Genomic DNA, 26,588 nt, shown 5'->3' with positions numbered 1-26,588 from the left:
AGATTCCACCATCACCTAAATACCCTCAGAGAGAAGAAGACACATAAAACAAAAAGAGGGAACTACAACATCTCCCTCCTGGAAGAAAGTGAACCATAACCAATTATTCTATCACCTCGAGGCCTCTATAAAAAGTTGACGGATTGTATGAGGCAGGTGATTAGTTTTAAGTGTCAGATGATTGGGCTGTGAACTCAAAGAACTATTACAAGGACTAATGGAAGGAAAGCTAATATTCCTTGGAAAAACTCCCTAACAAGCCTCCTTACTTTTTTAGTTAAACATAATGAAACAATTCAAATGTTGAAACAGCTTTCTGTGCCAAATACCTAGAAACCCTTTTTACACTGCAGTCGATGCAGCAGGCATGATGATACAGGCAGTGAAGTGAAAGCTACTACTACTGTACTTTTATTTTTATTTTCACACCAGCTCTACATTAAAAGCAACATTTCAAGCTACTGAAGTTTACTCTAATGTTACGAATTACTCACCAAGAAAGATTCTGCCTAATTAGACTTAATATTTAATTACAAATCATGGCCTGTAAAATATAATAAGCCGAGACTATCTTCCAACAACAGACTGTAAAGCCTGAGGGCATTACAGTGTTCTACACATAGCTCTTGTTTAACATTTCATTTGCTGTGAGATTTTCTTCTGTTCTTACAGATGACTTTGCATGTGTCATGCTGCTTCACATGCCGGTAAATCTCAAATCTCAATGAATGAACACGCTCTGATAATATGACCTTTTTTTTTCACTTCTTTCTTTTTTTTTGAGCAATTAGCTCAACATGCTTTTCAGTCTTAGGCATGTAATATTTATTTATTTACCTATTTTTAGTCTTTATTGGTATGCCTTGTTTATATCTCTTCCACTTCAGGACAGACATGCATATTTCATGGTCCCTGTCTGCCTCTGTCTTCATTTACCCTCTGCTTTTGTGAGCAGCCTATTCTGGCCCGTTTTGTGGTTCTTTACAGCAGCTCGTATTACTCAGAGTATTAAGCACCAAACGCACCTCTCCCAATCCATCCTCGAATCGTTCGAGTTTGCTTTCCATTCTGATCTCCACCTGGTTTGAACTGGGTAACATCAGTCTCAAAAATGCTTTTTCCCGTAATTGCACTTGACAAACAACCCGCTGGCCCAAGTAACTGTTTATTGACTTGTCTCTCGGCACAGTGCTGCTGCCCCTCACGGCGTGGCGCCACTGTAGTTGTTTGAGAGGCATAAGGTGCTGGCTCGCACCCATCCCCACCCAGGTGCCACAGTGTGTAAATGCAATGATCGATTTCGAATTTCTGGAGAGCTGCAGGGAATGCCAGTGGTTACACAAACTGTCCCATAACCATAGAATCTGAACTCGTCTCCCTGCAGGGTTTCGCTGGGCAAGATACTATTTGCTCACATATTCTCTGGCCCTCTGGCAGCAGCAGCAGCTAAAAAGGGCTTAATAAAAAGATGAAGAAAAGGCCTATTTGTGTTTGCAAGCATGTACACTGTGTGCTCTTGTGTGCCTGCCTACTCCAGATTAGTCCAGTTGCATAAGGCATTTTATTGATATGCCTATTATTGTTTTTGGATAGTTTTCACTTATTCACAAAAAAATGGGTCTTTAAGAAACACCATGAACCTTATATGCATGTTTGTACACTCAAAAAACTACTGGGTGAAAAAATAACCCAACTCGAAACCAACCACTGGTCATCTATGGAAAAGAATTGTTGAATTTACCATGATCCTACAAACACACACTATACAAAAAGAGGCCACTGTTAATGTGCATTTAATTACATTTTACATGATATAACATTTTTTACAGAGTAACCTTAGATACCAAATTTTGGTATTCTTCTATCTTATGCAGCAGCATCATGTATGGTAGATATGTTGGGATTTATGTTATTGAGCTAGCCAACATCACCTACAAAGGTTAAGCTCAAAAAATGTGTAATGGAACAGTAAAACTGGAGGAATAATAAAGCCACACGTTAAAAAAACAAAATTCAAAAGGATCCCTGCTAATAATATTAGAACCCCTGCTTATTCTGACCCCTGCTAATATAGCCCCCTGCTAATGTTATCGCAACTGTTAAACATAGCTAGATAGCAAAAAATGCTAGGTAGCAAAAAACAAAAAAATGCTAGTTAGCTAACTAATGAATGCCAGAATTAAAAACAATGACAAATGGCAAAAATACCACACATTTTTTTTTTATCTGATTTCTCCAGGGGAAAAAACTAATTCTGTATTGTACGTTTTATATGATCATTCTTACCCACTAACTGCCCATAATACGTTTTAATACATTTTTACCCATGCCTGACTTTATATGCACCAATCCAATGCAAGACTCCAGGTCAACGGTTTCCAACCAGCCTTTCAGCTGTGAATGAACCCCTAACAACCTCTTTGAGCAGTGCATTTACAGTATCCCAGCACTTTTTTGAGTGTAATAGATTTGGCCGGAGTTGTAAGAGTATATCTAACTGGAATTCAAATGCACACTTTAGAAAAAAAAAAAAAAAAAGCTAAACTCCCACCATGACCTCTCATGTCAAGAGCATTTATTAGTTATTGCAGATAGTACAGTAGTAGATATTATAAATGCACAGCTTAGACTGCTAATGGAAATGAGAGAACGGAGAAACTGCTAATGTAAGACGTCTATGTATATGCTGCTGACATCTTAGGCAAAAGCAAACTGTGTTAATTCCATTTGGACCTGTACTGGTGGCTTATTAGATTACTGCTTTAAATGTCATGTTTATCAGGTTTAGAGATGTAAATGGAAAGTATTAAATGTATCCTTTAAGGCTACAAAGAGGTAGTGAGTGAGCTCTCCCATGCTAAGAGAGAGCTTGAGTAGGGTTTGGAAAAGAATTTGTGGCTGATTTAATCTAAAATCGGCTCGCTACCGGCCCAAATGCTTCGAGTGCGTGGGTGGTTTACATTAAACTAAGTGAATATTTGGTGCTGCAGTCGGCCCAGGAAGTATTTGGACAATGAAATGCTGTTTGATATTTTGGCTCCATTCTCTTCCTACTTCAAATGTTTCAACGAGATGATGCTAATGAGGTTAGTTGGTTTTAATTTTAGAGTATCTTCAAATTCAAATTAATATTCAATGAAGCGCTCGTTCTTTTCCCTTTATTCCACCGTTAGAGCCATTATGTGAATGTGGCGCCTGGAGACACAAGTGCCTCTCCATGAAACAAGGGGCTTGTTGTGAACAGAGGCCAGCAGCACTGAAGCACCGCTCACCTGTTCAGCCCGACAGCCAACTCCGCTCTGCTCTGCCCTGCCAAGCTACACCACAACCAGCTGGTAGCAATCTTCAATTACAACACCTGAGCCGCATTAACTCGTCAGCCCCGACCCTGAAAGCCAGCAGGTGCATGGGGGAGAGGTGCAGGGGGCTCACCGGCACCCGTGGACAAGGCTTGGCTCATGTCAAAGGGAATGAAGTTGTTTTATTAATTTACTGTTGTGTGGATTTTTTGTTCCCTTTGTGTGGAAATCGGAGATTCTTAGTGAGTAATGGAGCTACCCACCGGCGAATGAATGAATGATATGAAAACAATGGAGCCTTCATTACAGCTTTTAAGGATGATGGATGTGCAGAATACACTGTTAAAACTGTTGATGTTTTAATTTTCCATTAAACTCATAAAACATTCATGTAATAGGGCTTTGCAGCTTATGGTGTAATAATAATAACTCCAACATAATACAGCTCCCATTAATGTAATAGATTTTACCTGACAACTTTCATCCTGTCAGCGTAACAAATATCACATTATTGGATTTTATTGAAAATGCATTTCAGTATAGCAATGACAGCACTTAATTAAAAAGGCTGAGATTCTTTTATGCGTAATGACTAAACCTATGCAGTAAAAACAAATTAAAATGACTGCACAGGTTTCATATATTTGCACACTTGGTTTTAAACAAAGAAAGTGGTGATTTTATGTAATCATAAACAGAAAAAAAGAACAATTTGCTTTAACTTTAAAAGGTCCGAGCTGCCTTATAATTTTAAGTTGACTAAATTTCAAAAGAGAAGTTTAGTTAATTTTGTGATGATCCAAACAAATAAACTTTTTTAGTCAAATAAACTTAATTTAGTTGTACTTGAGAAAACATGTTCATTAAGCTTAAGAAATGAACTCTTCAGCCACACTGACGTACATTACAAACAAATTTGATTTTCTGTCACATTTTCTCAGTTTGAAGAGTCACACAAAAATCTTACAGCTACAGCTGCTGTGAAAGTGTATGCTCAAACTAATTAATTGTGTTAAGTAGTGAAAACTTTGTTTTCAAAGTCTGCTATCTTAAAATGTTGAGTTCCAATCAAATTGTCTTTTTTAAATTAAATTTTCTATCAGTATAAATTTAATGGGTTATACTTGACATTACACAGTTCTATTAACAATGCAATGTAACTAAATCTAAGTTGCATTTATTGAAAATATTTGAGTTGGCTTCGTAAATAATTTTAATTTAACTGTAATCAAAGAGTGCTTGTAACAGTAAGTCCAAATATTCAAGCTCTGAAAACCTCCAGCTTTTGAGTTCATGAACTCAGCAAAAAGGTGTAACAACTGATTGCCTCTTACCTTAAAGTGCATTAGACACAGAGCAAGTTTTCATCATAGGAGAGGTTTGACTCTTAAATAATGCATGCTGGGATGTCTGCTAATATGCCGATCATGTTTCTTGAGAAACTTAATTTAATGAGTGGAGTGAACTCTGTACAGTACAGTCATTCAACTCATTTCAAGTTTAGAAATTTCAAGTTAAGAGCTCCTGTTTTTAAGTTCCAAAGTATTCTGAAAATAATACCTGAAATTTTAAGTTTGATTAACTTGAACACAAAACCTGTGTATTTAAGTTAAGTCAGTTAAAAAAGATTACTTGATTGCACATATCCTGTATGATATTTTACAGTGTAAAGCATTAACATTGTGGGAAGTTATCATGTTGGCTTCTTTTACAGTCTTGAGTCTTGATAGGATTATTTTTTAAGGAGAAAATCTTCAAGATGTTCCAGCCTGCACATATTATTACACACCACCTTCGAGCAACACAGAGCAGAAGTCAAGGATCAACTCCCATTGGCATTCTTTTAAAAGCAACATGCATGGGAAGAAAATAAGACATTCAGGTTCACATAATCGCTCAAGAGGATTTCAGACCTGTTATCTGACCAATTACTTTTCACATAATTAAAATAAAGAATAAAATACAGCCAGGGTTCACTGACGAGATGTGTTTTTTTTATATTGATATCCTTGATTAAAGTAAACCTCCTGTCCTTCAACCTCGCAGTCATTATGCCTTTTCTTTGTAAAACAAATCATTACAACAAACTCAAATTCAATCTTACTCAGTGCTGTCGCATCATAACAAGTCCTCGATCTCGGTGGCAGCGTGCCGCATCGTTTGAATTAATTTTGAAACACTCTCAGCCACTGCCTCTATTTAGACAAAGATTTATTGAAGTGAAGTTATTAACTCTGAAATTTATTTTCTGATATTTTTATAGAGGAACGGAGAGTGACAGTTAAATTTGATGATTCCGTCATGGACTTTTAAAAAGGTTTTGGGATTTTTTTGTGGAACAGATTTGGCAGGAGAGGAATCTGTCTTCTGACTGATGATAGATTAATTTAGTTTATCTATAGCTACAGATTCACACGATAAAAGATGTGTTGCATAAATTGTCTTCAAGATTGATGTCTGATAGTGTGAGATTTTATGGTCCATTACAGTGTTTAAGACTGCATGAACCTTAAACGGATAGTTCAGATTGCTTGAAGCGGGGTTGCATGAGGTACTTATCTAAAGTCAGTGCATTTCCTACATTAGTTGCCAATCCACATGCTGCCATTTTGGAGAAGCAGAGAGGAGCACAAGCATGGGAGCTAAACAATGTACTGCTGTGCACGGGGTCAGCAAGAAAAGGTTTTTTAGCCACTTGAAAAAGCTCCTCTTAAAAAAATCAATATCAGTTTAATTGTATGCTATATTTAGAATATTCTCATCACTTTACTAGACCTGATGTGAAACCATTGTTATATCAGCCAAAATTTCCTCTCAAAATTAACCAACCTCAATATGTAAAATAAATAATTTTACCTAGCAAAAGACAAGAGTCGCTTCCTCTATATGTTACTTAGTTTGTGTTATTGTGTGGCTTTGGTGTTTTAAAAGGATAGTTTGGATTCGCCAAAGTCACACAGTAACATAATCAAACTAACAGGTTGATGCAGTGGTAGAATATCACCTCCCATGTTCTGCACAATAATTACCAATTTCACCAAAGGAGTTTGGTTGAACTGGAGAGAGCGATATGTGGTTTATATAATGCTGTGTTCCCATATCAGAAAGGGCTGTCTGATGGCAAAATAAAGCAATGAAAATATTAATATAGCGTAAACTTAAATTAACATACAGGTGGATCTTTTTTAAGTGACTAAAATGCTGTCGTCATCTAGTAATACACTGACTATTGATAGTACCAAGGTATCGAAGTACCTCATTCAGCCCACTTCAGATATTCTGAACTATACCTTTGAATTGTTCAGAAAACAGCAATCATGCTGACCCGAGTCTGTTTAAGGGCTTGTCGCTCGATTACAAAAGGCCTGTCAATGCAAACGGATAGCTTGTAGGTAATTCAGTAATGACTGAGAGTGTGCTCAGGTGGGACGTAATAGAGTGTTAAATGAGTGATGCAAGGCTTCACACACTCAGCTGAGGAGGGAGTAGGGAGGACTGCTCTCAGCAGCGTCCGATACACATACAGTATGCATGTGTTTTTTCTCGCAGTTTTTAGTATGTGTGAGAGCATCTGACGGGCAATATTAAATTAATGATGATGTTGTACATGAAACATACCAAGTGCACTTCTCATGAGTACTTATTCACTTAAAGCAAATTTCCTGTGATGATTCACTTAAATTTACTTCATCAATTTTAATGCAGTAATAACACCCTCAGTTAATCAAAGTAAAAATGCTGGGCAGTAATATAAATTGCTGAGTGTGATCAGACTTAAAGACTCGAAACCACCATTTGCTTCACCTATATCATCTATATAAAAATGGCCTTGAATGGATGAGCAAAAAAAAAAAAAAACTGCTGTGTTTCTCTCTCTAGTACTTGAAATGGTAGTGCACACACAAGGATGCAGAGTTGGATTGATCACTCAGGCATTTTTCTCCTCCTGTGAGATGTCTGGAACATTGTTTTGCTTATTTGAGCGCAGAGCAGGCTTGAAAAAGCATCACAGTAACAAGGCAGCGTCTGATCCGTGTTATATTTTATATTTGCGGTACTAAGAGACATGGATTTTGAAGTCATTCATCGGTATAGCAACCATAGTGCAGCAATGCTTTTAGAAGCATAGCTCCCAGGTGCATGGTTTATTATATAGAGAGCAGATGTAGCTTGAAGAAACATTGCTATTTGAAAGTATTTAATTGGAGACTGCATTTCAAGACAGCCAGCCCTGCCGCTGGTTTTATTCTAATTGCCAGCAGCAACGCACTTAATGAAGCGAGTGGTGAAGAGTGTGGATAAAAGAGTGAGAGTGACCAGGTTTCCAAGGCAACAGCAGCGGTAGCCGAGTAGTGTTTTCATCTTGAGGAAAAGGCTACAGGAGAGCAGTGTTTCCCTGCAGTGCTTCCTGCAGCTCCATAATGAATATCTATACGGTAATAGATATATTCGTGGAAATGTTGCAGAGCTGAAAAATGTGCGCAAACCTGTAGAGTCCTCCAGAATCCACCAGGGAGGAACAATTTCCCTCCAAACGTCAGGATTAGACTTGTGTAGGGCCACTGCTGAAGTACAATAGAGCACCAGCTTAAAAGTAACTCTGCAGGGAGAGCTTCTGTCTTAGGATTTGTACAAAGGAAGTCATTTTATGCCCTGTTACAGATCTATATCAGTGCAATTTCTTTGGAATCCAGAAGGTGTCGATTTGCACTTTCAACCACAAATGCCCACAATGAATCATCATTACCCCTGCAGTGCAATTCTGTTAACTGACCCACGCCAAATGGCCCCAACGCAGTATCAGGTTTGGAGGCTTTTGGCACACTCCAGCCTCGGGTCACGTTCAGGTTTGGTTATTTTCAAATATCATTTATAAAGAAATTGCTCTCTCTTTCTTTTTGCCAATGGTCTGCATCCATGTGTTTCATGTATTCCAAGTAGGACAGACCATGCCCAGCAGGAGAGGAGAAAAGAGAGGCAGAGCGTAGCCGATGTGTTGCATTAGCCTAACGGTCAGTAATGGATGAAATAAAGCAAAAAACTTGCTAAAGGGAGCGACTCAAAAATCCCCAAAAGATTCAGGGAAGGCTCCTTCACCATTGGACCATTATGGCATTGTGTGATCCCTGATTATGGCTGCACACAGAACTGTCAAGTTCAGCTGTGAAAGACACTCAGAGTTTAAAAATAAGCCCGGATCCAGCCATTATTGGGAAAAAGCAATATTGAGCTTCATATGGACAAAGACGTTTTCAGACCTGCCTCATAACTGGTCGTCTGCCAGTGTGCTTCCAAAATAAACCTATGTGAGAATTCTGCCACAGCCACAGTATTTCTGAGGTACCATTTAGCAGTGTTCATTTTCAGCACCTAGTCATTTCACACAAAAGTATATTATTTACTTTTACTTTTATTTTTGTTACTTTTTGTCTACCAAAAATTAAAGACATTTAAGTTTTATTGTCTAATTTCCGTGGATTGCAGACAAACTTAGTCCATAAATTTGTTTCTTCCAGAATTGTCAGATAACATTATTAACAAAAACAGAAAGTTACTGAATGCAAGATGCTTCTTATTAACTGCAGTGCAACAGGTCAAGTGGCAATCAGCTTCTGAACAAGGCAGAGGATACTATTTTACTATTCAGGAGCTAGAGGCTACAATGTGTGATACTTTTCAGTTTCAATAAGAATTAGCATTAAAACCAATAAATTCATCCATCTGTCTTTCACTTCATTGTTTAGTTTTTAGAAGTTGATGACAAATGAAGCACTTTTTGTCAGGGTACTTGTTTATAAAGCTGCTACAAGGAGTTTTTAACTGACCACCTGCAAGAAGACTCGCTTATTCCACCGGGTCGCATTCTCCTTGAAATCAGATGAAACAAGCCTGTGTTTTATTTCCCAAGAAAAGTTGCAGTGCATTGTATGTTAGGCAGGTAAAAATAAAGCAGGAGGTTCCTTGTAGTAGCTTTAATGCTCACATTTATTTTGGTTTTAGTTGCTTTTTTTTTTAAACTACAGTTAAAGATGAACCATGTAACTCCAGGCATTCTGAAATGAGTATTGCAGTCCAAAGAGAGAGTTGGAGCCATAGAGGATGTATTTAATAATGAGTTGTTTCCCCCCACCTCCTGCTCCCTAGATTTGAAGCTCAGGCAAGTTGCTTGCAGGCTGCAGGCACATTGAACCTACACAAGCGTAAGATGAGCGCAACATTATATTTTGACACTAGCAAGCAACGAGTCCAATACTGTGAGTAGCTGTTTATAACTGTCAGTTGTCTGTCGATGTAAATCTAAACCTGTTATCCTGGAAACAAAAGCGTACTACTCTGAAAACACACACTGGAGTTGGAGTTCAGAGACTGTCTGCCTTACTGCCTGCCAGGCTAAAATTAACATATTACTCAATCTAATTCTTATAAACATCTACTCCCTCTAAAAGATTATTAATGATTTCTTACGATTCATAAACAGACACTAACTCATTTGGTGAATATTCAGCATTAATTTTAGCTCTAGGGGTGGTTATTGTTTGATTTTTAATTTTTTTTTCATTCCAGTCCTGATTACTTGGCTTTGATTCCAGAATGATACCAAATCTAATCTCAGATCTAATCTAATCTCAGTGTTTTTATCAATGCCTCTTCGATGTGTAACGTTAGACAGCCTGTCACCAGCAGATATAAGTATGCTGCATGTTTAATGGCTCACTGACAGTGATGAGCTTTAGTCTTTCCGCCATGTTGTATGTTACATGTTAGTATTTTAACTTAGCATGATTCTTTCATGTCTGATGACATATCATGGTCATTTTATGATTTAGTACAGTGGATATAGCAAATAATTCTCCTTTAAGTTAAGGTATCTTAGCTAAAGGGCTTGTTTATAGCAAAGTATTGCTAACTTTAGGAAACTGTGACATTTGATGAAGTTTCGGTAATAATGAATGAAACCATTTCATCTTGACATCCACATTCTCACTTTTCACTGTGCTTCAAGCAGCGTCTCCCTGCTTTGCCTGTGAATATAAACACTGGCTGCTTTTTGAACAAACAATAAATATACTTTTCTTTATCTGCATGGGAGCTAACGAGTCAGGCAGATGGTTTATCATTATGAGATATTATACTTTCATGTGCTGTCATGTGTCACAGCTGGCTGCAATTTGTGTTATTTTCACTATAGGCTACTGTACATGCAACACACTGTAAGAGAAGCTGAAAATTGGCTTATGTAAGCTACTTGCTGTGTCTTAGTATACTGTATATTTTAGTCACCCCCAGTTAAGGAATATGTCTTTGTCACAGAAGAAGGAATGAATAAAAGATGTCAGGTCAGACTCCAGTCTCAAATATGGCAGCAGACAGGTAGATTTATTAAAATGCCCCAGTTTGATATTCACACTTTTTACCTTTAAAACAAGCTTGATGCCAGCCTTATACACTGTAAAAGCAACATGATTTGTAAAACTGAATTATAAGTCCAACTGCTCATGAGATACTAGTATGTATGGAATTATTGACTCAATTTAACATCCCCAATTCATCATCTTCCTGGCTTCATCTTTATTGCGTTGTCAATTACCACATGGTCTCAGGTCTCCCTCGCCCAATTCTAGGTGACTCTCCTGAATAGCAAAACACTTCCATGAGTCAAAAAGCAGATAATAACCATAATACTGAGACAGCACATCCCTCAAGTAAGAGGGTCCCCAGCAGAACATAGACACATTAATAATTGATAGATAGAAAGCCAGGACTACACGGCAATTTTGAGAAGCCCAGCGCCTGCCACAGGAGAAATTTCCAGCAGCAAATAGGTCTTGAAGGTGCCAGTTATGTCATCTTTCACTACAACAGTGAAGTGAAATGCCGAGCAGGTCTAATAGACTAATAAATTAGAAAATGGAGCCCCTTACCCTGAATTAAAATTCAGTGGAGATTAGAAATGCTGTAATGCCCAAGTAACAATTTAACCAGTGTTACTGAGATCACAAAATATCTATGAGAGGTAGAAAAAGCTGCCTTCAGCCAAAATCCTCTACAACAGGCAATGTTGTAACAGTAAAGAATTTGGGCAAGTAGTCCTGCACTTTTCCAACACTACTTTTGACTTTACACCTTGTTATTTCATTCTGGGTTTATAGAAGCGATATCACCACCGGTAGCTGTGCTGTAGTTCATAGCACGCAGCGTCAATGCTGTGTCTATCATTGCAGTAGATGATGTGCTTTGCACAGCAAGCAAGCAGCCTCATGTCCAGCTTTAAGGTTACATGTTATTGATAATATCGGCTTCCTCTCACTCCTGGGGAAGCAGGGGAGGCTATAATTAGCAGCAAGTTAAGCATGGCATCAGAGCTGATAAACTCAGTGAAGGTACTCATGCAAGTTGCTTTTGCAAGGAGAGTACTGGAAGAAAACCTTGAAGCACAGAAAATGTGTCTCCTGAAGGTCTCAAAACTCTTACACCTCCAGAGATAGAGAGAAATGAATTAAAACAGCTGGTCTTTAGCATCATCATCATCATCATCATCATCATTATTATTATTATTATTATTGTTGTTATTATTATTATGATTATTAGTGCCACATAAAAAACATAAGTGAACAAGACAGCACAAACAAAACAGAGAGGGTGTTTAAACAGAGTTGTCACAACAGAACACACAGAGTCTATAGCAAACGAAATTAGACTTGTGCATTGTACTGCCACAAAAGACCACAAGGGTACACATGGTGTAGGTTTGTATATTTCTATGTAAAGAATGTAAATTGTCACGAAAAGTAGGACTGGGTACTGCTCGTACTTGAACTGATGTGACAGCCCAATGCATTCTCTAAGCACAGCTCGTCACAAACCAATGAAATATCACTTCTCCTTGGCGCCTGATACTGAGGCAGAGGGTACGCTTTGGCTACTGTACCTGATGTGGTCAGAAAACCGTTTTTAATACGATTAACTCTGTGAAAGGACCGCAGTTTGGTGAAGTTTAGACACAAAAACTACATGGTTAGGTTTAGGATAAAACCATGTTCAGGGTCACAATGACTATGAAAGTCACTAGAGTAATTTTCAACACAAAATTCACGTGGCTTTCTCCTGGGTGAAAGTCCTGTGATCGTTTGAACCGTCCACTTCCACCCCACTTCCTTCATCTGTGGACTTTCTCCCCCTTTATGCTACATCAACAGCCTGGGGCGTTTTATACTGCAGTGGATGGGTTTACGTTGAAGTCACTTGAAAAGTCGCCAAAGGCAGTGACATTTCATTTCGTATCTGACGAGTGTGGAGTGAGACAGGGCTGGGTAGCCTTCTGGTACCTGGAATTTGGTACCAATGATGTCTTTTTTTGGGTGGGGTACTTTACTCTCTCTGTAATTAAAAAAACTATTTCAATTGTAAAAAGTCCAAACTTCTCAATTTCATGATTGTTATGTATTTAGTAGGATTGAAAATATGTAATTGCGATTAATTCAACTGATATTGCGATATGATTTGCAATATGATTTGTGATATTAGATAGTAATGATAATGATAATTTTATTTATTTGATTGAAAAGTATGTTAAAATGACTGGTGTGATTTTTTTCAGGAGTCTATGCCAACTGAAGATGTTTTTTAAGTCATTAGAATCTGATTTGTAGGACAGGGCATTTCAGCCTCCTAACATGAATTAATTTAAAAGATTTTGGACACACATTTTGCCTTTAACAAATATTGCACCTCCTGCAATTTGAAAATTGCAGAAAGCTATATTGCGATTTCAATAAAATTCTGATTACTTGTGCAGCCCTGTTATTTAGAACATTATCTTTCCTGTTATTTGTTGTTGTTGTTGTTTCTATCAGTATTTCCCTGTTAATAATATGCATTTCATTAATATTGGTTTAATTCTCAGGTTTTGGACATACTCATAAATCTCACACACTGTTATAGTGTACTAAATAACATTTTGGTAAGGAATTTCAGACCCAGACATTGGCTAAGTGTTTGCTAAAGCTCGTAAAATGCTCAGCCAATGTGATCTCTACAAACAACTAATCCAATAATCATCTGAAGGAGTCAATGAATTTGTCGATGCCTCACTTAAAGTTTTGTTGTCCACAGAGGTTTAGGTTAAACTTTTTAGGCACTAGCTGCAGGCGTGGTCATGTTAGCTGCAGCTTCTGTGGGTGACTTGGCTTTCCGGCTACAACACACACTGTTAAATATATTTTGTGTTTGGTTAGATATTTTGCCCTCGTAAGCTTGCAGTTCACATTAAAAAATATTGCAGCTAATGTTGTCTGTGTCAAGTTTTGAAAAAGTTTGAAACCACTTTAAGCTTTAGGCTCACAGTGGCCCTGACTCACTGACTTGAACAAGCTGCAGAGGCAAAGCTGCACTCTCTATGTCTCTTTCTCTCTAAACTCTAGGTTCTCACTCAGAAGTGGGTCTGCTGAAATGTGGCACCGATTAAATTAAGAGGTATTAGCTGGCAGAACAAAATATATAAATGATCGCCATGGCAACGGCAGTGCATGTAGATGCTGTGGCTAGTGGCTCCTTCAAATTTTGCTATATTGTTTTAATCCGTTCTTTTTCAGCTTTATTGCTGAAACATGTATCACCTATGATGGAAATACAAAGAGGCATTGGGGAAAAGAAGTGTGGGGTTTGGATTAAGGTTTGGATCAAAAATGCACATGTTCTGCAGCCCACAACTCTGTGATGAAGAGAGGCAGATTCTGGGTTTTACATCAGTGATGGCTGGTGCTAAAAGGCAGTCAAGGTTGATGGACAGTATTTCCCAGATGTTGAATTTTTAATATTAAGATAAGTTAGCATCACTGTCATGTTGCTGTTTACATTCTCCCAGACCAAATTAAAGGAGATGCAGTCATGTATATATATACATATATATATATATATATATATATATATATATATATATATATATGTATATATATATATATATATATATGTATATATATATATATCATCCTATTCTAAGTCAGGGATCATGTATATTATCCCACTTATTACATGGTATACAAAAACATTAATTTAAAAATAATTTTGTGGATTTGAAAATATTTTTATTGCTCCTCCAGAATCTATTATAAGAACTGTGTCCATAGCGATGATCTTTTCTTCATAGCAATCAGCTGTTATACATTCCAGCAGTCTGCTATACAGAAAACCAGAGTTTAAATTGCAATAACTGACCAATTGAAATCGAGTATTTAACAAAGCCATGTAATATACATATATATATATATATATTAGACTTGCACCGATTAATCGGCAGTGCTCAGAATCGGGCCGGTTTTCACGTGACTGGCCTTGACTGGTGACCGGCCGGTCAGCGTCACAAATCCGGTTCTGTGCCCGTCATTGTCACACACATGTTCTGCACGATGGTCACGTCATGCGCGCAGCAGACAAACTGACCGTGACGTCAACACAGCGCTGATAACAGCTACACACTCTGACACACGTCTGCTTGAAGATGGTGTCAGAGACAGATTCCAAGAACAAGATAAAGAGAAGACAGACAGTCTACAACGAGACAGAGCAGCTGACAATGTCGCAAAACAGCCGTAAACTCTCTCGCACTTCAGGCTAATGCTAGCAAGCTAGCAGCAGACTGCTGTTCACAGAGGGACAGTTAAAATCTCACCTCCTGTTCTGGCTGAAGAATAAACATCCTGTGTTGATGCATCTCCTCAAACATTTTCTCATCCAGACTCGTTTAACTTCTGTGTTTGTTTTTCTCACGGCAAAGTTTTACTTCAAACTGTTGCACGGCGTTAGTCTCCGGTTTGTTTACATCCGCTTCCACAAAAGATCACGTGAAATCGCGTCCCACGAAATCCCGCGAGATATCGCGAGATCACGTTCACCCAATTCATAATCTTAATATAAAAATTATAACAAGGCTTGGTTGTAATCTGGATGATTTTGGAGAAAGTATTAAATTAATATTTAATAGTCAGTGTCTTATTTTGAACATATTTACAAGAAAAGTTGCAAAAATGTTTGTGAATGCTGTCAATTACAGTTCTTAGAAAGACTGAAAATCGGAACCGGCCAAAATCAGAATCGGTAGGTCAGACCCCTCAATAATCGGAAATCAGAATCGGCTAAGAAAGTTGAAATCGGTGCAAGTCTAATATATATACATATATATATGCGCGTGTGTGTGTAACATAAAGAGAAAACAACTTCCATTGTGTTGTGTAATGACTAATAAATTACTTTGATAAATGAACAAAAGACGGAAAAGAAGCAGAGCAGGTGTGGGCTTGGCTTGTACATGGATGGGAGGCCTCTTGGGAAAATTCTGGAAGTGGTGTTGGTGGGCCAGTAGGGGCCAGGCTTCCCTCTGGCCCCTATAAATCCCAATGCCCCAGTGCATTGACGGGGACGCTGTGCTGAAGAAGACGCTGTTCTCTGGTAGAGACTTTAAACCGAGGTCCTGACTCACTTTGGTCATTAAAGTTCCCATGGTACTTATCTCAAAGAGTAGAGGGTTCCCCAGTGTCTTGGCAATTCCCAACCTCCATCTAGCCACCTAACCATCTCCCTGTGTGACTGGCTCAATGTTTCCCTCCACTTCCACCTCAAGCTCGTGTGTGGTGAGTGTTGTGGCACAAAGTGACTGCTCTGCATCACACAGGTGGGTGCTATATATTATTAGTGGATGATGTGAAGCTCTTTGGGTATCAAGATAAAGCATTCTATAAATCTGATTCATTATGCACACAGGGTACTGAGCAGACGTTTTAGACACTGTTGCACTTTGTGGACATGTGGGCAGTTGAACTTTTTGCCTGTTGCTATGCTCAGTCTTGTCTTGGTGTGAGATTTCAGATTAAACTGATTTTTAGCAACCTCACCTTTTTAGTATGGACAATAGTTAAGTACACTCCCGTGACTTTCTGTTTTGTTAATAAAGTAAGGCCTTGAGGAATTGCCCCCATGCTGTCTGAAGCTCTTGTGTTTTGTGGTTTATAGCGGTGGTCATTTCAGTGATATGTATTCTGTAAAGAGGCCTTTCCATTGTGACATAGGATGTTTAGGGGGATGGTCTTCTTGGCGAGAGTTAGCACAATCAACGTTACTTTTATATAGCGTTTTGTGTGACTGGTGATTGGTCTCCTAGTACACGAACACATTGTGAGAGTGAATCGGGCAGTCGAAGGTCAGGGACAATTTATCAGCAATTTCCTTCTTGAAGTGCTGTACAGGTGGAAAGTCCCAGCTTGCATGGTTGTAACCATCTAAAGTGTCAGGGATGCAGAATGAGCAGTAGCTTCAAGTGGAGAGATGTATTCAGTGCATTCTTATTTACTTTCATATTTGTTCTGTGGTTTGCTTTATACTGAATTACTTGGAGGTTAGGCTAATTTGTTTTTGAAAATGCACTTGTAAAGATTTTGGTCAGGGAGACAAGGTCAAGTGATGTGGATAAATCTCTTCAACATTTATATAACATTGTGGAATATTGTCTAATCACTGTTGTTGATACATCATTGGGCTTTGCAGTTTCTTTCGCTCGAATGGTTTAAGATGGCTATTATGTGCATTGACTGATTTGAGTTGTAGGTATCAAGTTCTTTGCATTGTTGTTATTTAATATCAAACCAGGGGTGGCATTGTTGTGTGGGGTGGATCATTTTATGTCCAATTTGTAATTGCTTGGCTAGGAAATAATAGACAAAAAGTTGCCCAAAATGTTGTCTGTGAAAGGAAGACAGTGTGATTTTGTGTTTTTGGTTTCCAATTGTAATACTGTTATCTTGGTGACTGCAATTCTTCCAATTAAATAAAGTGGTAGTCTCATCCATCTGTTGATGTCATTCTCTATTGTTTAGATAAGTGGATTGAAGTTTAAAGATAAAAGCTCTAACAGCTTGGAGGATTTTTTTTATGGTGCCCATGGAAAGAGAGACAGGTGATGGCACTGCTGGCTGGAGTCCAACTCTTTTTGGAAAATGTTACCCCTGTGTATTTGGACCAGGAGATTTAGTAGTTTGAGATTTTGCTGAAAGTTTACTGACAAGGGTATTAGAGTCTTGTCATGAGGCTTTCGGATTCTGTGAGTAAAGTAAGATGTCATCTACATATAGACTTATTCTGTGGTTTACGTTGGTAGATTGTATACCTTTAATTCCATACTCTGGACAGCAGCAACAAGAGGTTCATTGAAAATGATGAAAAGAGAAAGAGTAAGGGAGACTATGCTAATATGTAAACTGTGACTGTTGCCCTTGGTGAAACATACAGCATCTTGACCCAGTTAACAAAAGACCCCCCAAACCCAAATAGTTTGCTTAATGGCAAATAAAAAATCTCCAATGAACTTTTCAAGCAATTTTCAAAAAAAAAATTCTCATCTAATGAAGCCTCTACTGTTCCCTTGTTAGATTTGTTGAGTTACCTGGTGAATAATGTTAAGAAAAACTTCATGTTTTATTTTACTGTACATGTGCATACCATGATGAATCCTGTTTCCATTTTCTATTTTAGATAATAGTGTGTTGCTGATGATTTTAATGTCTATTAATTAAAGATAGAGGAGGGTAACTGTAAAGGAGGGCAGTGTTTATTGGGTAATGAGCTGTTATATAAGCAGTATTCATAAGTGGAATTCTGTCAGTTTGTTTAATTTCTTATATGGTTATATTGTTTGCCAAAAATACCCAGAAAACTCAGTAGGGAAGCACACTTTGTTTTTTATTGAGAAGTATTTGCACAAGTGTGCTGGTGAGTTCTTCCAGTGTGAATGGTTTATCTAATGGTTCTACTTGGTACAGTGTTGCAAGGTCTGTGTCACTATAAAAAATGTTTATATCATTGATGTCTGCTTCTTTGTCCAATGTTTCCAGATAATGTGTTGTAAAATGTTTGAATGGTAACATTCATTTCTTTTGGTGATTTGAGTGTCTTAGTTATTTGTTATAGCTCTGACAGAATTCTTTTCTTTCTGTTAAAGTTGTTTTGAAAGATATTTCCCTGACTTAATATGATATCCAAAGTGATTGTAAAGTTAAGTACAAATCCAGTGTTTTATTTGTTATATCAGTCGGTTCTAATTTATATTTCCCACCATTATTAAGATATTCCTCTGTGGGCGATTTAACTAGTCTTTTCTTTTGTTTGATTTCCAGTTTCAGGCGTGTTTCTTTATTTTTTTCTTTTTGTAAAATGAGTATGAGATTATATTACCCCGTATTACTGTTTTTGCAATTTTCCAGAACAATTGGTGAGCTGTTTAGAGAATCATTTGTGTCCATGAAGGATGCCCACTCTCTCCTTAAGAACCTGACAAAAGTCTGGATCTCTGAGGAGTGAAACATTAAAGCGCCATCTGGAAGGTTGTTTGTAAAATTGCTTACTGTGGAGCTTTAAGGAGATAGGGGCATGGTCACTTGTTATAATTGAATGGATTGATGTATCAGTTATGTCCTGTATAATTGAGTTACTTGTGAGGAAAAAGTCAATACAAGAGAGTGAGTGATGTAGCAGTGAAAAACATGAATATCAATTTACTGTTGGATTATTTATTTGCCAAATGTTACCAAGTCCTAACTCATCGATATACTGTTTTATTGTCCCAGTTGATGCCATTTCCTGCTAGTTTTTGTTGATCAGTCTATCATTTAATTGAAAAGTCCGATGATAATTTTAGAATCTGTTAAATCATATAAAGATATACAAATCTGTGAAATAAGAGGGTCATATATGAATCTGCAGTCTGGATAAGGAATGATTTAAGTGGGGAAATAAGTCAGGGTTTTAGGGATGATGCATCCTGGTGGGTATTTGCCCAAAGTAATGTGTGTTTGGGTTTGATTTTGCAAGCTTGTGTGTGTAGAAATTATTATATTAGCAGCAGACAGAATATCAATTAAAAAAAAAAACCCCAAAAAATACAAACATTTAAATAAGAATTGGGCAAAATACAAGATGCAGGATGAATTTTAGGGGTGGCTGTTACATAGGAGTTCATTATATGCATGTGTTTAAGAAAGAGGAGTGTGGGGGAGGAGGTTCAAATCATGTTAATACACTCACTGATGGTAGGCGTAATAAAATGTGTTAGAAAAGCCAGAGTGTTGTATTGGGGTCACAATACAGCTGCCCTCCTATGTATAATTTATCCACAATCAAGTTTGCACATTATGATAGCGCACAGAATTTTGTGCTGGCCCCTTATTTCATGTTGGAACTGGTCATATGATTTTAGTATTTTGGTTTCCAATCAGTTTCTTTTGTTTAAAATATTAAAGCAACAATGGTTGTAGTGTTTTGTACCAACATGATCCAATCGATGACCCCACTGGAAAGTGACATGCAGGCTCAATGGTATGAGGCCTGCCCTGTTGAACTTCTGGTGTCAATCCATGATGGATCTCACAGCTTTGCGTTGGGTCTTGCAATACTCAGATTGCAGTGCCCTCTAATGATGCATCTGATGAGCAGAACTTTAGGTTGTTTCAGTTGTGCTGGCTTTCCTGATTAAATTAGCATTTGCCTGAGTAATGCATCAGCCTACGAGCAGTCAGTTTTTTTTAGGCACACCTGCGCAATCTAATGCATTCAAATATATTCTGACTGTGCAAATTTCCCATCAGGCATTGTTAGGGAAGCCTATAGTGCTGTTGGGTTCTATTTGGATCCTTAGCTGTGGCAGCTATCTTATGATAGTAAGTTTACTTTGGGTTGTATGACCAACCAAAGTTAAAGATGGGGGTGCAACACTCCCTATGTCCTAAGGCAAAGAAGGAAAAAGCCCAGTTGTAAAATTTCATTGCCGTTTGAAATGACCACCGATAAAGTCACACTATACACCATATTACTATTAATACTTCATTAACATGATGAGGTGTGTGTGTACGTATCAGCCGTGCACACAGAGCGTATCAGTTAATTGATTAACAAGCACAAAGTGCCATGAATTCAAACACTTCTCACTATTAATGCAGTTAATGCAGTAATGCGGTTTTACTATTTAAATTAGACTAACACAACACAATATTTGCCACCAGTTTGTGTTGAAATTCTTCAAAAGATTAAGCAATGAAGATGTAAAGTGTACAGTCTAAATGAAGGATAAAATACACTGGACTGAGGTCCAACAAGCGGTTTTGCTGCCACACTTGGAATCTCAGTCAAAATTCCAAGTGAAAGCCCAAAGTGTGCAAGAATGCTGGATTCATACTTCATCCAAAACTGGCAGAGATATATGATGGATTTACCTTCAACAGTTGGCCGTGGTCGAAAGCCTCCCGCTGAAGAAAGACAGCCAAAATCTCTTGAAGAACCCATCTGAAATCCCACACCAAGTAAGTGAGAGCTCTTGTCTAGAGCTTTGTTTTTTTTTTTACCTTTAGGTAATCACTGGCTGCATTAGGCTAACTATATCAGACACTGCGGTGCCCGCCTTCAACACGAACAGAATATGGAATCTGTATAAGCTTAATAGAATGATTTTGAAAACACCAAATTACTTACTTTAACAATGTTTGTTTTTTGTAATAAAATATCACATTCACGAGGCTAATTAATTGATGACATAGTTGACGACTGTGGACGTATAACTAACTAATGTAAGCTAATGCTAATGCTTATACTCCATAATTAAACTTGAGAAGTCTGTCTCCAGATGACTTTTTAATGTTTCTATATGAGATATTTTTAAAAAAGAACCAAATCGCTGTATATTTAATTTCTATTCTGTTGTTATGCCCATATTGCAGTTCAGCCTCAGTAAACAGTTGAAAGGAACACTCTGCATGCATGTCATCATTGCTTCTCATCAGAGCCCCCAGGGTGAAAAGAGCTATACATTAGACTGGTGCCTGCTCTAAGCAATTCAGTATACTGACACTTTGTCAGAGAGGTATTGTTCTGACTAATTTTTTAGGCTTTTCAGTGGCATTATACTTAAGCGGCTGTTAAGTGACTCCATTATTGTCCACCAGTGCAAATCTTTTATACTGAAATGTTCTGTCAGGGGTTGAAGAATGTCTGCTTACTGTATATGGATGCACTTGTTGGTGTTTAGAGATGCCTCCCTGTGCAGTGGTCCTCAAGGTGCTCACTAGGGACTAGGTCTTTTGAACCCATCAATTGAATTCCTCCCAAGCTGCTGTCTATTAAGACATGGCTGCTGCTTTCCTTAACGTCAGTTAAGAGGGTGAGAGACCTTTGCTCTCTTGGGCCATTCAAGTAACAAACCCATCAGACTGGACCAGAGCTGTGCCGTGCTGAGGCAGAACCCATCCTTCATACGTAAAATCACTGGGAGTTTCAGGATGGTCTGTGCATCGCAATTATGCCCTGTGCTCGCCATGGCATGTTATGTGCAGTGAACTGGTGCAGTGGTGGGCAATGGCATTTGACAAGCCTGTGTGGAGGAAATCGTGGTTGGCACCCTGCAACTACTGTATATGCTGGGTGTGTCGAGGTCTTTCTGAAGGTCTATTTTGAAATCTGGTCCATGTGACCTATGAGTTGTGAGCTGTTCTCCATTAGTCTGCCCGTTGCCCCCATTTTCCAATGTGCGTTGTTCTCATCAATGCACATCCCTCGGCCTTAGCCTGTGCGAAGCACCACGAGTAACACCAGCAGGAGCGAGAGGCCTTGTGCTATTCTAATATCCAAGAACATACATTGCATTCTCAGGAGACCTGGGCATGTGAGGGCCTGTGTGTATATACAGTGTGTGTACATGAGTGTTCAAGCCTTTAAAGCCCCGATAGAGGGCATGTATGTGTACACTGTGATGGTCAGAGTTGGACAGCTTACACAGTTAGACAGAAGACACATTTACATCCTGACAGGCAAATGCTGAATAGGTAACTAACCTTGCATTCAAAGACGGAAAATGTCAAAAGGCGGCAGCAAACAAGTGATATGTACAGTTGGATGATTCCCTTCTTCTTGAGCAGCCATTCAATTCTCCTGGAAAAGTATTATCATATTGTATATTATTTGAGGTCGGCAATATTTCACTTAAATGTATTTAAAATATGTACTTAATGACTTATGAGTATTTTGTCATTTGTATTTTGCTGGTCATAAAAAATAAGATATAAGATAACTTACAACAAAATACTTTAAGAGCTTGTATTTGTGTATTTTAAATACTTAAAATACAGTCATTCTCAAATCAGACACATTATTATCCCAAAGTTTAAATGAAAAAAAAAAAAAAGTACAACAATTAGCCCAATCACAGCCTTTGTTAAACAAATGACATGTCCTGTCAGGTCCATCAATGCACCCATTGTGAAATACATATTTAATTTGTCCTCAGAAATTAATGCTACAAATGCCAATGTCAACACGGACGTGTCGTGAAACAGCAAGTATATCTTAGCAGCCTCCTGGTGAACATGGTTGGATCAGGAGTGAACACAGACAGAGACAGACGGAGGCCAGTTTGTTGACAGGGAATACAGTGCAGAGGTGATTTACAGTGGCTCCGACCAGGACTCTGACTCTGGGATGACAAAGACACAGCTGGTTCAGGAGGGGACAATAGAGGTGTGAAAAAGGAGGAGTGAGAAGGTCAGCGCCCACCTCCACAGGCCTGAATGGGGATTATGGTGGGCTGGCAGGAGTGCACAGCAAGAAGAGCATCTTAATATTTTTCATTTCTTCTAGTATTCATACGTATTGTTCCTTTAAGGTCAGACCCATATTGATGCTACTAAATGCCTAAAATATCAGTTTGTACAAAATGTGTTTTTGTATTTTGAAGTTACAAATCATTTGTATTTTAATGAAATACATTTCTCATACCAGTATTTCGTATTTTATTTTAAATACATTAGATGAGCAATTAGTATTGTATTGTACTCATTCTGCTATGTAATTGACATCATTTTTGGTGTATTATACTATATCCTCACATTTATACATGATGGGATCAAATGTTGAACTGAGTGAATTGTTTTTGGAATATATTCTGTGATAGTGATGCTTAACACCTGCAACATCTAATTAACAAGCCATAATGAGCCATTTTTGTATAACCATTTTGTACTCAATGTCACTTTCTCTCAGTGAGGTAATGTGTGAAAAGCAACCATACAATTACTGACAACACATACATCTTTATATAACAAAGCCATACTGTACATCGACTTAAGTCTTGGCAATAATACTCACAGACGGCTCTGACTGTGTATGATGGGCCTAATGAGTGTAGATTAGCAGGCTTATACAAGGGAGATTGTTGGCTTTATATTTCTTGAAGAGTTAATACCTACAGTGCTGTTGGCCAGTGCAGCTCAGCAGTCTTATGGTGCCTATACCATAATCTTGATCTTCAAAGTAAATATAATATAGGTGCAGTTTACTAGTCCACTGTTAGAGGACAAATAAAGGCAATTTCAGAATGTTCTGAATACCCCACACTGTTGGGTTATCTGTTTTCCACCTCGCTAGCAGGATGACTACAGGGATTGTTAATGTTGGATGGTCGATCGACCATTTCAGTCCAGACTGAAACATTTTATCAACTACTGCATGGATTGCCGAGCAATTGTGTTAAGATATTATAATATAGATCTTTTGTGAACCTAGTTTGGTGACTAACCTGACTTTTGATCTACTGCCAACATCAGGTCAAAATTCGTTCCAGTAATTTAGTTTAAAGCTATAATATGTAACTTTTCCGCATTTTTCCGAGTTTTGTACTTATATTTTCCAAGCATTTCAATGTTCAACAATGTTCAAGAACAGAAAAAGATGTAATCTGTTCATGGTGATGGTGCATTTTCTGCTAGCCATTGCTAGATAGGTGCTAGTTATACCTTCCAGGAAAACTTGGTGGTTATGTCGGATAGTGAACATGATTTCTGCCTGAGTCACGTCAGATAGATTTTAATCAGCTATAGTGGTTGTTAAAATGAAAAAAACGACTCCCATGGTTCACGCTACTTCAGATGTCAATAAACTGCATCTTTTGTCATTGTTTTAATGTGGGACCCTTCATGACAGAATTTACATTAAAGACCAAATACCTTCAAAATCAGTGACATTCCCTCCAGTCCTTCTTTGTGCGAATAACCAAATCTTACAATGCTAACATGCTAAACTAAGATGGTAACTTATGCAAACACTGATATTTAAACTGAACAGAAATGCCAACCAGTACGAGATATTATAAGTACTTCGTGCCTAAATTGTCAGAAAAAATAAAAACTGTATTTATAGCATCTCTCTAGCTCCTTTTTGACATCTTTGCTTGCCTCATACGAGATACGATATTATGGAATCTTACAACTGACTTATTATTGACCTTTCTGCTTACAGCACTCACACTGCCATGTACATCCCTGAACACTTTCTTGCTCACAACGTTATAAACCCTTCTGATATATATATACGCTTCTTCTGACACCACCCTCAGGCCAATTACTCTTCCTTCACCAGGACTGCGTAAGATCAAAAACAAATTTTGGACCTCAACTTTTATATCTGACACTTTAGTTTTCTTTACAGTGAGCTTTACACCTTTTCCCCACAAGCAATACAGTGAATTCTTTGCAGCTTTTTAATGTTGTCGCTCTTACATTCATCTACACTTCTTGCCATTGACTTTTTGAATTTTAGAAGTGACCAGAGATGTGGTCAGTACTGTCCACCTCCCTGACTTGACCTCGACTGACTGAAACACCTTATTCTTTTAGAAAAAATATGCTTTATATACCATGTTAATGATTGTAGAGGATAGGGTCATTTTTATACTCCAAGTGAATTAAATTGGATGCTGTCTTAAAGGACTACTGTGTAGGATTACGTGACATCTAGCAGTGAGCTTACAGATTGTAAACACCTCATCCCACCCTCCACTTCCAAGCATATGGAAGAAACTAAAGTACCGATGAAATGTGCAGAAAAAAAAAGTCAGACTGTATGTATCTAGTGTTTGTATGTTTTGGGCTACTACAGAAACATGGCAAAGTGGCTGCCTCTGTGAGGACCTGTGAGCAGCTCATTCTAATGTAACAAAACTACAACAATTCTTATTTTCAGATGATTATAGACTCATAAACATATACAGTTTTTACACCAAAAATAGTGTTAATGTTAAGATTAATTAATGTAGATTTTTTAAACACAAATTTGCTAAAAAATAGGCAATTGAATGTTTTCCCATTTCCAGTAGGCTCACTTTCTTTCTTTTTTTTTGTGCGATGTGCGCTGGAAAGCCAAAACTCAACACGTCAGGGAGAGAAAGACATTTTTAAAAGTGTTCACCTGTCGTTACTTACTACTTATAAAATGTTTATCTACTGTTCAGTGATTTTTACGAATGAAGAATGTGTCAAACTCCGCTGTGCTGAGCTACAGCATCAAGTCAAACTGAGTCAAGCCAAGTAGCAAAAAGGAGTAAAAGGAGTAAAATAGTTGCAGAAGTTACCAGCAGAGGCAACAAGCCACATAATCTCTGCCAAAAAGGGCCAAAAATAAGCATGTCCATCCGGTGTCATATTAACATCACTGCCGATCAGATTTGGAGCCGATAAATTCCTCTGACTACTGGAGAATCATTTGACCCAAGACTGAATGCCAATTGTACCTTTTCCCACTGAAGACAAAAAACGGACATTAATAGGTGTTAGTGAGTTTTTTGTCCAGGGTAAAAGGGGCTTTACTTATGAATATTATACTCCATCTCTGCCATTTTCTGCCTGCCAATACATCCTAGTAAATCTTACACACTGGGCCTTTAAAATTCCTTAAGCACAGAAAGTGAAAGCAATGAAGAGTAAAAGGTGTTGTGGCATTTAGTGCTGTAGTCTCTCTGATTATGTAAGAGAGAATTACACACTGTGACTACATTAGTGAAGAGGGGTTTGTTTGGGGAACTGTATGTGAAGGAGGCCTAAAATTGCTTAATCACTCATGTTACATTACTGGAGTTCACACATTATTAAATAATATGATATCTGTGCAACAATGATTAAGTCAATTGCATTCACTGTTTATGTGCTAATGATCAAACCCAGTAGAAATACACAATGCGTGAACATCCAGACATGGAAAGAGTTCCTCTTTCGCTGAACGATTTCAGCCGTGGCTCACTGTCCAATGAAAAACAATCCTATTCTCTCTGATGTTAAGCGAAGACATCTCGAATTAACATCACAACACAGCGGTCGTGTAACACTTGCACTAGATTTTGAGCAATGGGCGGCTCATCAATGCTTAAAAGAAATGTTGTGTATCAAGCTAAGTGCGTGATGGTGACTGTGTACTCATTCTGGCACATTGTTT

This window comes from Lutjanus erythropterus, chromosome 11 (genome assembly GCF_056507025.1).
Source record: "Lutjanus erythropterus isolate fLutEry1 chromosome 11, fLutEry1.hap2, whole genome shotgun sequence".
Classification (NCBI taxonomy): domain Eukaryota; kingdom Metazoa; phylum Chordata; class Actinopteri; order Lutjaniformes; family Lutjanidae; genus Lutjanus; species Lutjanus erythropterus.
This window is presented reverse-complemented; position numbering follows the sequence as displayed.